We start from the raw sequence: 12,076 nt of genomic DNA, 5'->3' as shown, positions 1-12,076 counted from the left end.
CATAGTAGCAGTCTCCCTGTCTGTCTGTCCCTGTGTGTTGACGTCTTGCTGACCACTCTATTTATAAGAATCGTGGCAGCTAGAAGGACATACATACTGCAGCAGAGTTTGTACCTAAATAGGTCAGATGCTGACCAGTTGAACTTCGCCTGACATTCTAAGGTCGAAGGTCAAAGGGAGATGATCGATCACTTTTTGACAGGACAAAGAAAACCTGTTTTTCGCGCCTGTTGATTGTCGTGTTTGGGCGACCGCTAATTCTTAGATTCGGTTTCGAATCTAGGCTTGGAGAAGGAAATGTAAATTTTTACAATTCGCTCAGTTTTTAGTCATTACATTCAATAACTAACACGTCACATTATTACGACTGGTCCTCCTGTTTCTGTCACCCTAGACGTCTTACTCTAGCGAGAATGAAAATTACTGAAGAAGAATTTAAGCCATATGTAACAGCAGCTTGATATTATTTGACCTCCTAATATTTGGGCTTCTCCTCTTCATGTGGTTCAGAAAAAGACCGAAGGTGATTGACGTCTCTGTGGAGACTTCAGAATATTAAATGCCAAAATGATGCTGGCAAAATATCCTACTCCTTACACTCATGACTTTTCATCTCTACATAGTGCTACTGTGTTTTCGTAGATACATTTAGCTCGTGCCTCTAGCAAGATTCCGATAGAACACAGTGACATTCCTTAGACGGTTATTACTATACCTTTTAGACTATGTGACTTCCTTAGAATGCCTTTAGGATTCCAGAATTCTGCGAATTCCTTCCAAACACTTAGTATATATTAATAAAGTGATTTGCTGTTTGAATTTCGTTTTTGCTTACAGTGATGATTTTTGATTTCTCGTGCTTCGGAATCGGGTGATGAACATCATCTAAATCTACTCATCGCTAAATTACCACATTACGGAGTGGTTATTAAACCTAGTAAATTCCTTTTGGTGTTCAATTTTTAACCTTCTCAGGCCACACTGGTATCCGCCCTATGGCGCAAAATGTACATGTAAATCTATTTTCGTCTCTTTTGGGTTATTATAAACTCACTGCAAGTAGACGAGTGTTGCGAGGTTCCTACTGAGTTTTGAACAATCACATTCAAGTTCTTCAGTTCAAGATCACGGCCTATTTTGCTGCCATAAAAGGCAAGGCCATTTACGAAAAATTCTGACGCCAAAAAAAAAAAGAAGGAAAAAATAGGGATTAACGCCTACACGGACATAGCTCGAACAATCAGATCGGTTGGTGCATAACCAAGTGAGTTGGGATCTTCCCGTCAGATAGTCTGGTCGAATTTTCTAGAAACTCTGTTCAGTGTTATAAAAACTGGGGTTTTAAATTCTCAGACAGAATAACCTCTAGCTTTACATGGAACTATGTCATTCAGTTCTCACTTCTCCCTGATCCTCCTAGAAGAACCTGAGGTGCTAGTTGAAAATATGTCTGTCAGTTCTGTGATCAGGCATTCTCATTCTTTTAACTTAATTTCTTCTCAATAATTATGAACTGTTTTCGTATTACAATTTAGCATATTATGTAGTGATAACTTGTGCTTATTCAGGTCAATAGCTCTTGAATGCTGTTCTATTTCGTTATTCAGCTGTAATATTCTTTAATGACACGTGTTTTGTTTCAGGTGTCACTATAAGATATATTTTTTTCCACCCCTAGATACCTGTAACATTCCTCGTCAGATACTGGGGAAAAGTCAAATTAGTGATGGAGATGCTACTAGTCTGGTTTATTGTTTTCCTTTTCACAACCATATAATAACATTTATCCTGACCAAACTCCAACTCTACATCCTTTGAGAATGTTGGAACTACGTCAAGGCTCTTTTGCATTTCATACATATTCTTTGCATAAAGTTTTAAGTCATCCACAAAGAAACAGTGTGTAATTTTGGTATTTTTGTTTCCTTGTGAACCAGTGAGATACCCTTCAAACTTCTTTAATATGAATGAGAAGGAGTTTACAAGGAGTAAACACTCTTTGTGTTTAATTTCAAGATGGTGGCCCACGATGAAGTCAGGTCAGCTATGGCTTTGACTATTCTCTGTTGAAAGGCTTCTAGCATCCATGAGTGGGGAACAGAGTCAAAGGCTTTCTTGTAATCTAGCCACATTGAGACGAGGTTCTTCCTATGCTCTCACACCTCTGACATCATATTTGTTGATTAGCAATTGCTCGACACATCCCCAGACTCCCTTCTTCCCTGCTGCTTGTTCTGTTGTGATAATGTTATTGGTTTCACAATGGTCGCGGAGGAAGAGGTTTAAACATGCTGTATATATCTTATGCATTAAGTTCTGGCATGCAATTGGCCGGTAGTTTTTTGCCATGTGAGTGGTTCTGCATTTGGGGATCAATTTTTGTCTCTGCCAGAGTTAGCCAGTGTGGTATGCTACTGTTCCCAATGAAAGCTTGCTGGTACAGATTGATAAGGTATAGTCGGTAGAATGTTAGCTTATTATACCAATATCCAACAATCAAATCTCTTCCAGATGTTTTTTTCTTTCCTAGAGTTTCTGGATCACAGTTGCAAGAGTTTCACCATCAATGTTGTATGTCTTGGGTGTAACACAGGAGCAATAACTTCTTCGGATTTCTTCCAGCCACAGAGCATCTTGGTTAAATTCCTTCTCTTTACTCCAGATTTCTCCCCTGAAGGAGTATGTCTTCTTGTGAAGGAGTTTCTCTGATATTTATTGCGCCTCCTCTCATGTCTCTGTATACTGCTATCTGGTTGCGGTTAAATTTTTTTTTTTTTTGTTCTTCTCTCGGTTATTCTCTTCTGATGTCGGAGTTTTTCACTGACAGCTTTTAGCTCCTGCTTTAGAGTAATCAGTTTGTAAGTAAGTGCCCCCTTTTTGCTGTCTCCAAACATCATTTCTATCTCCTTCTTTACTTTCTGTTGGTGGGACGTTTAGTGATTTGCTTGTTTGATAGTCTTCCATAAACCTGTTATCTTTTTCTGTCTTCAAAACCCATGATGGTACTTTCTTTGTTATTTCGGTTTTGTTTACTTTTTGAATATCATTCATGTACTGTTTTATAGTAGTAGCCAGAGCATATAGACAGGCGTTAATCTGCCAGTATGTGGGTTCATCACACTGTTGTAAATAGTCATCACCAATTTCGTTAACAGCTTTTAATACCGTACCTGGTGGGTTTTTTTTACTTACTTTGGTAGAGAATTCTTTCTCCTTGGGAGAGTCCTTCAAAGTCAAAGTTATTTTTTCTCGGAAAATTCCACCGGCATATAATCCTGACTACTACTACTACTACTACTACTACTACTACTACTACTACTACTACTACTACAACAATAATCATTGCGGTTGTGCCTGCTATTTACCATAGTCGTAGTAGTCGGACAGTGGTCAGTTACTTGAGCCAGTAATGTAATTTGGCTGGCAGGCACTATGGAATCAGTTGAAATGTCGCTAGCTGCGAAACCACGTGGTGGTCTCATATCATTCACGTTTTCGTTTTTGTTTATAGAGTTGAGAAGAAGGTTAATTTTCGATTTTTTTATAAAGTTACAGTTACTTACCGTCTTTCTATGTTCTATAAATGTTGCCGGTTGGTGGCGTTGCTTTACAGTAAAATGGTTTAATTCTGGATGCAGATCGTTCCAATATGATTTCAATCAGTTCATATAGCCAACAGCGGGGTTTTGTTTCGCTTTTTCATAGCAGTTAAATAGATCATTATTCAGTTCATAACTCCAAGAGAATTGAGTCTTGTAGTTACAGTTTCTTCTATAACTACAGCTAGAAAGAATTTGTTTACCTGTTGAGCTATTGTTTTCGTTCTGTCCCTCGATTGTGTTGTTCATGTTGTGTCCAGCCATGTTGTTTGTAGTAACTCTCTGTATGGAATATTCAAATTTCAGTCGAAAATCACGACGATTGTGAATAAAAGGCTCCCTCGGTTAATTCATCTGAAGATTAACTAGTTATCTAACAAGGCTGATAGTTGTGGCTCCAAAGTTGGAGATAGTATTCATGGTTTTTTTTATATATATATACAAACCCAAACTTAACCATTGCTAACACATTTAAATAAGGAAATTCATCACCCCACTGAGGAAAAAAAAGGGAAAAAAATATAGAACAAAACCATGGTAAATTAATCAAATTCTACCACCTCCTAGATTTCGATTATCTCCCCTATACCGGAAGAAATCCCTAATTACCTCCCCCTATCTAGAACTCTTCTTTTTCAGACTGGAGCGAACACGTTACAATGAAGTAGAGAAATTTGAAAAGACAACACGAAACCGGTTATTTGACCAATCAGGACTTGGCGTAGAATAGGTTCCAGCGACAATTTCGACTTTAGGTGCGCTCCTTTCTGAACCCATCAATCAGTATAAAATCGACATATCACGACTACCTGATAGAGAGCTTTGTTTTGAGCACGAATGCGACTTGGTAAGTAACTTTTTAGGATCTCTTCGACTTGGTGCAATATGACAATGTTTAAACATAGAAATAGAACGAAACGCCTTTAACGTAATTGAACTATGACATACGAGCTGTTAATGCCACTTCATTTATTTTCATTGAAGAATTATAAAACCGTATCAACTCAACTAGCCAGTGAGGACATATAAAGATCATCGCAGCCGATCTAGTGTTGAATTTTTAAATATCTCTGAAGAATAAACAGTTATCTTCGATTTTAGAAGAAATATTCTACAGAAGTCCTGGATATTGCTAGTACTTAGTTCACTGACTCTTCACCCAACTCTAAAGGAAGGAAACTAAAAAGAAAAGAAAATTATCTTAAAACTCATACTTAATACGCATTTTTATTTTTAGCCAAAATTAAAATTAAGTGTGCGTTTAAATGCAGGGTGTCGCATAGGGGAAGTTGGTCTTCACTAATGCCGTAGTCTATGGTATAAGACTCTTGTGGATTAGGCTGAGCTGCGTGTGTTTCAAAACTCGCAAGCATTTTATAATATACCTATTTAAGGGAAGTCTGAACACACACACACACACAACACATTATCCTATCTATAATAGGTACAAGACCTGAAATTCGGAGGAGGGGGATAGTCGATTACATCGATCCCAGCACATAGCTAGTACTCAATCTATCGACTCCGAAAGGATGAAAGGTAAAGTCGACCTTGGAGCAATTTGAACTCAGAACGTAGTGACGGATAAAATACCGCTAAACATTTCGTCCAACGTGCTAACAATTCTGCCAGCTCACCGCTTTGCACAAGACACACCGGTCGCACATACATAGTGTATGTGATACCGATAATGTTTACATAACTAAAGTTGCTTTTAATTTGAAATTTAATATATATATATATAGGAATCACAATCAAGATGCAGAAATGGCGTATTCTGAATGAACAAGGTAATGTAATCCGATGGTAGAAAGAATTCCGTGAATTAGGTACTCCAAAATCAGTCAGAAGGCCGGGGTCCGCGTAAGCGTGCGGTATATAGGAAATCCCCCCCCCCAAAAAAGAACAACAAACACACAAAAAAACAACAACGTGAGAACGTGGTACATGCAAAGTATTAGCAGACGCTCAGGGAAGGAAAGAAAGTTGGATCAACGTTTCGAGCGACGCTCTTCTTCAGAAACAGAGGAAAGTTCAATAGAAAGGAAGACGGAGGAAAAAAATCGCCAACGATTTACGGAAAATCTGGCCGAAAAGTTCGCGTTCCTGAAAATCAGGCCGTAACACGAAATTTCGTGATGCAAAATTAATTTACCTACTGATTTTCACATTATCAAGTGAAATTGTGTTCCTACAGACTTTTTCGAAAAAGAAAACAGAAGCTCAAGAAAACAACAGAGAACAAGCAATACAATCACCTTTATACATGAAAATAACAATTTTTTGAAAAAACACACGATACAGTATACATATACAGAATAAATATACAATATACAGAGAAAAAAAAATTTGAAGAGAAATGCGTTACGGAATTAACAAGAGTCATAATATCGTAAGAGTATGTTCTTACCACAAAAGACGTTGACTATTGTGTGAGAGTTGGTGGTGGAATGGGCGTTACTGGAAGGATGGGGAACAATATTTACTCTCTTATAGATGACGCATCATCTCTTTATACAGCTCAGGATAGGAACTGAGCTCATTGTAAACTCCACTTGTAATTGTTATGTTATGTTTACGATTAGAATCATTATCAGCAAAACCTGCAGATCTTCTATAAGTAACATGTCTTTAGTAAAAATTTTTGTAGCCAATTTAAATGGTGTAGGTGAAACTTCCGTCGCCTAATCTGTATTCTCAGCTTGTTCTTTTTCTAACAGCCTCAGGTCCTCATTAGATCAACTTTCTTTCTAGGACACTAGCAATTCGATTACATACTTTATGACTTCTTTAAATCCTACATCCTTTGCAAGTGTCACAATATCTTCACGAATATGATGTAGACTTTTTCTGCTCGAGGAAAACTTGTAATTTGTAATGTCACGGTCACGAATACCTTCTGGCCATATACTTTTCCAAGCACTATTCTAAGTTGGAGGTTTCACTTCATCTCATAACTCAGCTGTATTATTCATAATATCCATTATGTTGAATTTCTTCCAGAGATTTCTAACTGTAGGTTTACCCTACCTTTGAATCGCTTTCATAAGTTATTTCAAAGTTCTCATATAATATACCTTGATGTTAGCTATCACGCCTTGATCCATTGGCTGAAGCAAAGAAGTTGCATCTAGGGGATATATTCTATTCTCACATTATCAGAAAAGTCATCCAAATTTGCTGGGTGACTTGCTGCACGGTCTAAAAAAAAACAAAAAAAACGCAAAGCTTTGTGTGCAACACAGTGACTTTTTACTGCAGGACAAAAAAACGTTTACTAACCAGTCTTTGAAAAGGTTCTTAGTCATCTATGCCTTCTTAATTAAATGCCAAATCAGATGTAGATTAAACTTTGTGTAACCTTTGAAAGCCCTAGCATTTTAAGTGTGATACACGTATAGAGATTAATTTCATATCACCAGCGGCATTTTCTCCCCACAAATGTGTCAGACGATATTTTGGAAGCTTTAAAACTTGGCGTTGATCTTTCTTCTCGAGAAATAAAAGTTCTAGTAGGTATGCGCTTCCAGAAAAGTGCGGTTTCATTAACATTATATACTTGTTCTGGTGTGTAGACCCCCACTCCACCTTCAGCAATCATTTTCTTCAACTGCTCAAAATAATTTGTAGCAGCTTCTGTATCAGCGCCCGCGGTTTCAACCGATCATTTTTATGTTGTGTAAATTCATACGTTTCTTAAACCTTTCAGACCGGTCTTTCTCAACCAAAAAGGATACTTCATTAGAAGTTTGGCTTTTCTTTTTCTGCATATCGTCATATAAACTTTGGGCTCTTTTTTTTGATTTACCATCATATTTATCGGCACATTACATCGATTCTGATCCTCAATCCATACACTCAAAAGTCGTTACATTTTAAGTATTATACTCAATCTATGGAAAAATATAGTCCGGACAATTAACAGAGTAGCTTCTAGAAACTTTACGTAATTTTCTCTTAATTTCACGTATTGTTCCCACTGTAGAGGTTGCAAAATTTAATGTTTTGGCAATGTAATTTAGTTTTACTTCTGCATCAAGTGTTTTTAAAACATCTAGTTTAATATACAGTGTAATCCCTTAACGGTTCCTTTTCGCATTACTGCTTTCAGGTCTGCATGATAGCTTCTCTCCATATATCTTAAACTAAAGGTTAATCCAACAAGAGCGGCGATTAATTATCCACAACAAATAGGTATTTTAAAAAATTAGCACGAGAGAGATCTGATTTGCGAGAACTGAAAATTGTCTTATTCCTATTGTTGCAATAATGAAAATGAGATGAAAAAGTGAAGGACTGCAGAAGAGAAAATACTATGTGATTACAGTTAGCTGAAGGTTCACTAGAGTTTATTGACTATTCAACCCTTGTAACTTAAGACATAAACACACACACACACAGCCGCGCGCGCGCACCCTCACTTGAACATTCATACACACTGGGACATACACACTCATGCACACACGTGCTGGCGTAGATATCAATATGCTAAAAATTGAACTCAGCTCCAAAAATCACATCGAAGCCTTTAACACTCTGGCACTTCCAGTAGTCCAATACAGTTTTAACATCATTAACTGGAATCTTACAGAGCTCCAACGCCTGGACAGGAGGACAAGAAAACTACTAACATCTAAGAACCTGCACCACCCAAAAGCAGACGTTGATCGTCTGTACCTACATAGAAGTAATGGGGGAAAAGGAATGATGCAGGCAGAACTGTTCTATAAGACCTCCACAATAGCAATGAACAACCCTAAATGTCTGTGTTGTATTACATGAAGAGATTTTGCTACTGCTCTTGCCACTTCCCCTCCCCAAGCTTTCAGTCATACTGTAACATCTCTTATCCTTCACTCGCCCTAGGACGCTGGGTGTGTCTCACCAAGTGATTGTAACAAACATGCAGATTGAAAGTAAATAACTAATAATAATAATAATAATAATCGTTTCTTTATTGGCCACAAGGGCCGAACACAAAGCGAATAGGGACTATAAAATACAAGGGACAAGTGGGGTGTTGAACAATGCCGTGTATACAATAAGTGACAAAAACTATTAACAAAACAATTAAACCATAATAATCATTCTCCAAAATGGAAAAGTTCCTCACAGGGACAACCGAGGAACTACACACATTCTGGTTAACCCGACCGCCAGATGCACCTCAGCAGGCACCTCTTTCCTACTCAACTCCTCCAGTTTACAAAGGAAATTTCAGAGTAGACCCATTCACACGGGCCATCCTCGCCCCATACACCCACCTTTCAACAAATTTACTAGTGAGGCAGAACTTCCCTTTGTACTCTCACTTTCCTTTTCAAGTGGAACTTGAAAAAGTCGTTGAGGGCTTGGCCGAAGAGGAAAGTATCTACCTTCAGTCCTTTCAATCTTGTCCACCACACTATCTCCTTTGCTATAGCCACCAGACAGAGGAAAACTGCCTTTCCTTCACGACCAAAGGAAGGCGGCGGAATAATCTTCACGGTGGACTCGGTTGATAACTGGATCTGTCCAACACGCGACAACAGCTGTTCAACAAAGCTCCACAATAATATTAGGTCTTAAGGCAGGCCATATCAATGTATAATTTACCAATAGCAGTTGTGTTTTTTGAAAAAGCTTCTAGAGATAATATAGTATAGATTTCCATTGTAATAGGGGATTGTTTATAATTTATTAATAATATTATTAATATTATTAATAATATTATGAGGGGTTGTCTCCCCTTAACGGACCTTTATTTAAGGAGGAATTTATTTAACGAATTATAACGAGTTATTTAAGGAGAAATTTGAATATGGACTGGACTTAGAGACGATGTTTTGGTGTTTATCTTTTGTTCTTAACCTTTTCCCCCTGAAGAGGTGTAAGGCAATTTATATGTTTGACTTGAATTTGACAGTTAAATATATAGCCTTATACAGAAATGTTGACATAGGAATAAATTTCAATAATAATGGATATTAGCGTCAAAACTGTCTTTTAAATTTAAAAATTTTGGATATATAACCAAGGAGAACGATCCTTAAGGAGTCTACTTTAGACTTTTTGCGGTGAAATCTCTTGCTATATTGATAACGATTACATGTTTTTCTCATCATCAACACATTGTGGAGATATCATCATATGAACAAATATATATATATATATATATATATATATATATATATGTGTATGATATATGTATGTATGTATGTATATGTACACGTACACACATATAAAATTGAAAACGAAGAGGAGAGTGAAGATTTATTCACATCCAAAACTTTTTATGAAAAACATTTTCTACGCCATATATAACAATGACCAACATATGTTTCAATTGCAGCAACAACACATTGCTCTGTATGTAATTATGCATCCTAATCGTTGCAGTTTCATCAAGGGTCCGTCACTGCGACGTTTTCAGAGTGAATTAATTCAAACAAGCTTCCTGCGTTAGTAAAAGGTTATAGCGTTACTTTTTAAATCAAATTGAATTCTGGTCTTATAATCACTTCTGCTGGTATTACAGTTGAATTGTAGTTTATAAAATGTTCATTCATATTACAATCAATAGTGGCAGTTTTGTTTACATTTTACACTATGGAGTACATTATTTATTCACTTATGTTTGGGTTGATACCCTCAATTAATACCATTGTTATTGTTACTAAAACTATTATCATTATTACAATCATTATATTAACTAGTATAATTACTATAGATGATAATTTATGTTTCTTTAAATCGTTTAAACGTATATTTAATCCAATGTAGACATCTCATAGCCTGTTCTTGTCTAATGTTTATAATAGTATATTTAGAAAAGAAAATTTGGTACATTTCCTCCACACAAAAGTTACAATTATTATCGCTTATTCTATAAGGTTTTGCTTTACTAATAATTTCCCAAGCAATCGAAAATACTTGGTTACTGTCTTTAAGTGCCCAAATTAGCATACTAAGGCTGATAGTATTCATTTTGTGCCTATTTCTAAACGAACTCAAATGATTGGCAATTCTCTGCTTAATATAACATGAGCTAGTTCCTATATAGAAATATCCTCTATTCTCTGAGGTAATCTTATATCTGTATACGATATTTTTATGTTAATAATCAGAGCCAAGCGGACAGACCCTGTACCTTGCACAATCGCAACTAATACTTTTAGTACTTCCATCACTATCATCCACTTCACCAACTCTAGGTGTGATTTTTATGTTCTGTCTATCTTCAAAGCTATTAGTCCTCCCCACAGAGACAACACTCTGAGTACTTTGCCTTCTAGGATTCATATCCACAACCTCCAAACCAACTGTGGAGCTCCCTAGGGTATCTTCAACTCCATTGGTTGCCAAACCATAGTTCCTGATACCCAGCTCTGTCACCCACGGTTTGTTCCGCCCATGCTGACATTGTTGCTATTTATTGATTTATAATTATAACTCTGGTTACTATGATTGCTACTACTCATATCGAAACTTAAAATTTTTCTATCATTGTGTGCAGCTATAATTTGTGCTAGATTTTTACTATTACAGAAAGATAATCCAACCCGATTTTTATTAAAAATTCTAATTTCGGTATATTGGAAACTATTTGTTTTCTGACAGGAATTATATACCATTCGATATAGCTAGAAGTATTCATATTACTAAGGTATGTATTTCTATTTCTACTTACGCTTTTTGTAAAAGTGTGTAATCTCTCTATCTGGTTCTTATTACGGCACTGGGTTTGTTTGCTATTATCTTTGTCAATTATTTTGTATATTACTATTTATAGAGTTTATGTATTGTTTACCTACCCTATCTGAATGGAATCTCTCAGTAGGTCCATTCATTTCTAATCTACTTTGTACTTTACTTGGCACATATTCAAGTAAACTTGTACTCTTCTTTTTTGTTTCTAGGAACTCTATTGTTATATTCTAATTGTACAGATTTCCTATCCTTAACTCTTTTTACTGTCTGTTCTATTTGATTAGTGGCGTTTTCCATACAAAGCATACTATCAGGATTATTGACAGTATGGTCCATCTCGCTACTTACATTATTTGTACTATTACGACCGTTAATGAATTCTAATTTTTCTCTATATCTCGCCTTCTCTAATGCGAAATTATAGAAGTCCTCAGTTTAAATACTTCCTCGTTCGCTGAGAGTTTATTAATTCGGATTGATATATTTTCTACTATTGATGGGGTTGTACTTTTTGGGTAATTGCAATTTTTATGAATGTATCTAAGGTTTGTATTTGGTTTACGATAAGGCCTGTGTATACCTTTACTTAGATCTAAATTAACAGCTAGAAAGTATATATATATATATATATATATATATATGCGAGTAAAAATAGATACAAAAAAGGGGTTTTTTTTGTATGATTGTGTATAGAGGAATATATTATTTTGTTTAAAAGAGTTCCAACACTGTCTGTTTTTTATGTTTTATTTATATTCCTGCAGAACCAATGTGGGGTATAGAATATG

Source organism: Octopus bimaculoides, chromosome 5 (assembly GCF_001194135.2).
Source record: "Octopus bimaculoides isolate UCB-OBI-ISO-001 chromosome 5, ASM119413v2, whole genome shotgun sequence".
NCBI classification, from domain to species: domain Eukaryota; kingdom Metazoa; phylum Mollusca; class Cephalopoda; order Octopoda; family Octopodidae; genus Octopus; species Octopus bimaculoides.
This window is presented reverse-complemented; position numbering follows the sequence as displayed.